Here is a 6,862-nt window from a genome sequence, read left to right on the forward strand (position 1 = left end):
CAAATTTATGATGACACACTTGACCTCGGATGAGTCGAACCTCGGATAAGTCAAATACTTTGTTCCTGTCCCTTAGACTTCAACATAACAAGGTTCAACTGTATATGTCTCAACAATTATATATGACATGTATGATATATATATACATATCTGGTATTTTTGGGGGTTTTTTTTGGTGTTTATTTTCTATTCTGTATGTTACTATAAACCATTAGAAATAATAATAATCATTGTAATAAATTGTTTGAAATTATAATGCCCTCCTAGGACGTCTTTGATTGACAATAAAATTATTGCATGTATTGTATTGTATTGTGATCTGATTTATCTATTTACGTGAAAAATCGGTGAAATAATATCAAATAACACACAGATGAGCTTGGATAATAGAATAATGATAAACAGAACACTAACCAAAAGTATGTGGTTCCCTAAAGTTAATGAAAGCCCTTTTTTATGCCTGAGGGTAGGAAACTAGCATGTATGTTTTTTTTTTTGCCAAACTTTTTGTAATACTATACCGGTAATTCCTGGCATCAGCATTTGTAAATGTATCAAGTCAAGGAAATAATTAGGGTAGATGTACATTGTGTAACCATTGTATATGTATCATGCAGTTTTTTCACAAGTTTTATAATGGTACATGTATAGTGAAAAGATATAAGAAGATGTGGTATGAGTGCCAATGAGACAACTCTCCATTCAAGTCACAATTTATAAAAGTAAACCATTATAGGTCAAAGTACGGTCTTCAACACGGAGCCTTGGCTCACACCACTCAGCAAGCTATAAAGGGCCCCAAAAATTACTAGTGTAAAACCATCAAATGGGAAAACCAACGGTCTACTCTAATCTATATAAAAAACAAGAAACGAAAAACACTTATGAACCACATCAACAAACGATAATTATAGTGAAAGTCTGAATAGAGAGAGAGTCTAATACCGTGTTCACACTATGAAATCTGCACTGGGTCGAACCCGGGATACTTAATCCGAATTAATTACCACAGTTCACACTTAATAAAAAATTAACCCAGTTTGGGATTTTCCCTCAACAAAAATAGAAATGTAAGCGCCAATATCGTAACCCGCATCTGTCCACTGTACATATTTACCTTCTTTTTCATCACAGTTGCATTATTTCAAAGTCTGAAATTCTTTACCGACTCCTTTTTGACTGCTTCCGTGTTTTCAAATAACGTCACTTTATCCAAATTGCACCCATTTTACCCCCAAAAAGCGTCAGAAATCTTATAAGGATTCTTAAAGACTGCATGAACAATTCATATTCTCATCATTTGTCAGGTCTTTCAACATAGCTAAATACACTTTTTCCTCTTGCTACCGCTGATTTATTATGGTTCTATTTCGTGTGCTAGAAAATACGGTAGCATGACGTCTTTGACGTCACATGTCAAAATATGACGTCATTCGATATGTGACGTCACGCAATAATAATGTTACATTGAAAACTTATTTCTAAAAGTAAAAGTCATATGTCACCATAGCAACAACCTCACATTAACTCCACTTTACATTCACATATAGAAGGCGAGGTAATTAACCCGGGTTAGCCCCACATTAACTACACCTAAAATGAGGGGTAATTTTAATTCGTGTTCGCCCCTGGTTAACGTGTTCAAACTACCTAAATTTAACCCGGATTAACTAATTCTGGATGAAACCTGTTTAAAAAGGCATAGTGTGAACTGGGTAAAAGTGTGTCCACATCCAAAGACATTACATGAAATAAAAACTTTCACTCTTAAGGCAAAAGTACATTCTTAGGATATTAAAATTGTCCTGAAAGTCATTTAAAGGGAAATGACCTATTAAAAAAAAAATTGATATTATATCAATGAGCAATTTTTTTGTACAACCGCAAAAAATTTTGCGGTCGTATATAGGTATCACGTCGTCGTCGTGAAAAAATTGACCATTAATTAATATAATTGATATTTGGTTTCCGGACAATAACTTTAGTATAAGTAAATAGAAATCTATGAAATTTAAACACAAGGTTTGAAACCACAAAAGGAAGGTTGGGATTGATTTTGGGGGTTATGGCCCCAACAGTTTAGGAATTAGGGGCCAAAAAGGGGCCCAAATAAGCATTTTTCTAGTTTCCAGACGATAACTTGTGGAACAGTGTATGGATCTCTCTGAAATTATACCACAAGTTTCCATACCACATAGGGATTGTTAGGATTGGCTTTGGGGGGTTATGGCTTAAACCATTTAGGAATTAGGGGCAAAAAAGGGGGAAAACAAGGGTTTCCTGGTTAATGGACAATTACTTAAGTATTGGTCTTTGGATCTCTATGAAATAGATATTGGACCATTAAGCAATATATAAGGGATAGCATTCGATTGATTCATGATATTTTACAGTATATAGTAGAGAACAATATTTTTGGATTTTGATTTTGAGCAGTCAGGGGACTTACTTAAATGAGTGATTTTCTAAATCACTGATTCAAGTAACATTATGTCCATAAAGGTTGGAAGTAAGATTTGTCTTTCTTTAATAATCACCTATTTCAGTAGTACAAATTAATCACTAGACTAAGTGATTTAATTTTATTGTAGCTTTAAATATAGAATACTAATGATCATTGGACTAATTATGTTGCTAAAATATCAGAACCAACATCTGTGTTGATAGGATGACCGGGTCATGTCAGGTGATGACCTTGTACTAAATCTTGGATAATGACATAAAAATCACTTGTTAAAGTATCATACCTCAATTTCCTTCCAAAAAATCACTTCTTTAAGTATCATTATTTTAATAACCCCACTAATTTCAACACCCCCGAACAGTAAAATTTTGATCGCTAACAGTAGAATTTTATTACATAATCTATAAGATGAAACCTTGAATTTTACAGGAAAAATACTCCCACTGCTGGGAAAATTCTGTTAAGAAAGTATCAGTTCATTATGTAAAGCCATTTTTATAGCATTTTTTCAACTAAAATAGAATTTGCAGCTAAATGATTGCATCAAAGGCATACCCCTTGCTGCTTAAAAGAAGCAAAAAGTTCAGTTTTTTCAATTTTACTAATGAAAAGATATTATCTAAACCTATGTGTTTCAAATTTTGGTAAAACTACAAAATCACCATTTGTGACAAAACTTCAAATTTGCTACTTAAATAAGTGATTTAAAAATCACTTATTTCAATAAGTCCCCAGACTGTTGATTCTTTATGTTGGGACTTCTTGCTATAAATATTACAATTTTTCATGCTATTAGTATTACAATTTTTTTCATATGCTGAATCTAACCGTGTATTTGGTTGTTGGGCCCATTTTTTAATTGGTCCAAATTTTGGTCCTAAGGCTATAAAACTTGTTTTGTTTGATTTAATAAATAATAAATAAAATTTAAAAGATAATAATTAAAATGTTATATTTGAATTACCTCCCTTACATTGCTTTTGAATTATGTAAAGTTGTCAGCTAGTTGTAGTATGAATTATTTTTTAGCTGTTTCTAGAAACATCAAATATTGTGATGGAAGTATATATAATATAATAATATTGTATATCAAAGGGTTCAGTGGTAATAAATTTTCATATTCAGAATTCAATATCATTTGTTTGGGGTTTTTTTAGCATTAAGAGTTACCTCCCTTACAATGGTTCTGTTATAAAGAAATGCTATATTGTCTTGAGGTGATTAGCTGTTAATTTATTTTTAGAAGTTACTATTAAATGCTGATGAAGGTATATTAATTTTAGCCATGATTATGTATGTCATTTTCCATTTTAATACTTTTATGATTGGAAATTTGAATTGAGATTATGACCATATCTTGAGGGAAAGAATTTTCTTTTTGGAAAAAGGGGGGGAGGTTAAAAAGAATAACTCCTTTGAATGATCTTTAACTTGAGACTGGTAGATGATTCTTTGCCAAATATAAAAACAGAAATCTTTTTTCCAACTGAACAAATGCTGTATGTTATTTTGCTGTAAATTTAACAAAACAAAGTTCATTGTAAATGTGCCTATTATCTTGTTCTGCCCAATGGTGATGTTCTTTTCAATTGACAATTCACTATGGCCTCCAATAATCATGATAATGTATTATTTGACACATCTGAAAACAAATTCTTTGAAATACTTGGGATTCATTATTATTTGTTGGGTACCAATTTGTCTGAATTTTGTTAATGGTAAAGATAAACAGTAACCGGTTAATTTAAATGTTCAACTAAGTATACATTTCTTATAGACTTACATGTATATGCAAAATTTGGCAAACAACTTAATTGAGTATCCACAAAATACAACTTTCATTTAAACCATGAAAATTGGTACCTCGAAATTAAATGAATCAACAGCATCCCTAAAAAAGTATGAAGCAACAACAAATTGTAAACCTGATTTACTGTAAATGGTAGAATTAGTGGTGAAAGCATGCTTACAGGCAAGTACTGAAGTTGAAAATGAAATTTGACAGCCAAAATCATAGGTTGTGATTCGCCTGCAGGTAAAACTGTTGGTTGGTATGGATATGTTACTTACAGGAGTGATATCAAACAGTAGTTATGATTGGGTAGTTTGGAGACATTAATGTAGTGATTATTACACCAGGGTTTTTGATATCACAAACTTGTCAAAACATTTACTAAATTTTATCATCGGTACAAGGACATCATTTGTAAATATAAATCAACGTGCAGACATCAAATATGTTCAGGTATTTCACATCCCATCTTTTATGGTAATATTCTTTACAAAGCACAAAAATGTTGTCATTCACCTCAAAAGCTAACCAAATCTTTAAACAGACTTATTCAGAAGGGATATAGTTAAGATACTGTTGTCAAGTCATTAAAGATGGCATTTTTTGGATTTAATGTTGATTCACTCATAGGGTCTTTGCGTCGGAAATAAACATATCTATTCTTAAACCAGTTATTGGCATGATACAGCGTATGTTCTTCTCGTATATTTTATGATGGTATTATACTAAACCTCTTAAGAGAGGGATTGTGCTTGATTTTCATATGATGAAGACATAATCATTCAATCAGTTTGATTGAGGTCTGGAGCTGGCATGTCAGTAACTGCAAGTAGTCCTTTGTTAATTTATGTATCATTGTCATTTTGCTAAGTTTCTTCTGTTTCTTTATCTAACATCGGGCTCGGACTTCTTTTAAACTGAATTTTACTGTGTGTATTGCTGTGTGTTCTTTTATTCCACATTGGCTAGAGGTATAGGGTGAGGGTTGAGATCTCGCAAAACATTTTTAACCCCGCCACATTTTTGCACCTGTCCCAAGTCAGGAACCTCTGGCCTTTGTTAGTCTTGTATGTTTTTTTTATTTTGGTTCATTTATATGTTTTGGACTTTACTTTAGTGTGACGTCCATTTTCGCTGAACTAGTATACATTTTTTAAGGGGCCAGCTGAAGCCCGCCTTCTGGTGCGGGATTTTCTTGCTGTGTTGAAGATCCAATGGTGGCCTTCGGCTGTTTTCTGCTCTTTGATAGGGTTGTTGTCTCTTTGACCATGTTGACACATAACCCATTTCCATTTTCAATTTTATGCCTGTATGCATATGCGGACAAAATGTGTTTAAGGAAATACCTGCAGGTAAACTGTATTCTTTATTGAGGAGATCTTTATTTTAAACTTGCTATTACTTTCAGTTTTATTTTTTATTTTACAGAAGGTGGTTAAATGTGTAAGGAATTACAGTTCAAAACAAGAATTAAATGTAAGTGTTTGTTTTTCATTTGTATGATATACCAGTGACAACTTCAGAGAACTTGCAATTGATTGATTTTCAAATTATAAATAATTTGGGTCAAATATAAAAAGAATCTCTAAGGGCCAGCACAGAGGACCTCTTCCTATATAAAGGAATACACAGACAGGGTTCTTCAAATCTTTTTAACCTGGTTGTCGATGAAAATCTGCTGGTCCTCACTATTATTTATATTGCAAAATACTAAAATTGTGTCAGTCCTGTGCAAAACTTTGGCAGTCAAGACCTTCAGACCACCACTTTTTCAGAATGTCAAATATATGCAATGAGGTGCAATTTCACGGAGATTATATATATAATGTGGATTCATTATTATTCGTGGGATACCAATTTTCTTCATTCACTTTCTGAACTTGTATGATTTATACTCATATGATAAATGACTTTTGTGTATGTTCTAATGTACTGTATCTAATTAACATAATCAGAGCGAGCGGAGTGAGAAAGATTGGTATGAAAGTGTGAATGATCATGTTAAATTTTGTTATACCTGAAAGGGCCCTGTGATTAGGAAAATAAAGAATTTGAATTTGAATTTGAATTTTCGTGGATTTTGTGGGTAAACGTAAACCACGAATTTAAATGTTCAACGAAGTATATATTTGTAACAGGCTGTTATGCAGACTTCGGCAAAACCACAAAATCAAATATACACGAAAATATAAATTTCCCTCCATCCATGAAAATTGGTATCCACGAAAATAAATGAATCCACAGTATATGTCAATGTATCAAAAATGTTCATATTCTTGTAAAAACTGTGTACTGATCTTTATGTTATTATTATAAATGATCCCCTGTGTTTAACATTAAATTAAGATGTCACGTAACATAAAAAATAAGAAGATGCAATATGATTGCCAATGAGACAACTCTCCACAAGAGACCAAATGACATAGAAATTAACAACTATAGGTCACTGTACGGCCTTCAACAATGAGTAAAACCATATATACCGCAAAGTCAGCTATAAAAGGCCCCGAAATGAAGCTAATAGCTGGAAAAAATATGAATGGGTTATGATTTTCCTATGTATGGGTAGAAATTTTCACAAGAATAAATATATAAATAGGGGTTGG

The sequence above is a fragment of the Mytilus californianus genome, unplaced genomic scaffold (assembly GCF_021869535.1).
Source record: "Mytilus californianus isolate M0D057914Y unplaced genomic scaffold, xbMytCali1.0.p SCAF_94, whole genome shotgun sequence".
Classification (NCBI taxonomy): Eukaryota; Metazoa; Mollusca; class Bivalvia; order Mytilida; family Mytilidae; genus Mytilus; species Mytilus californianus.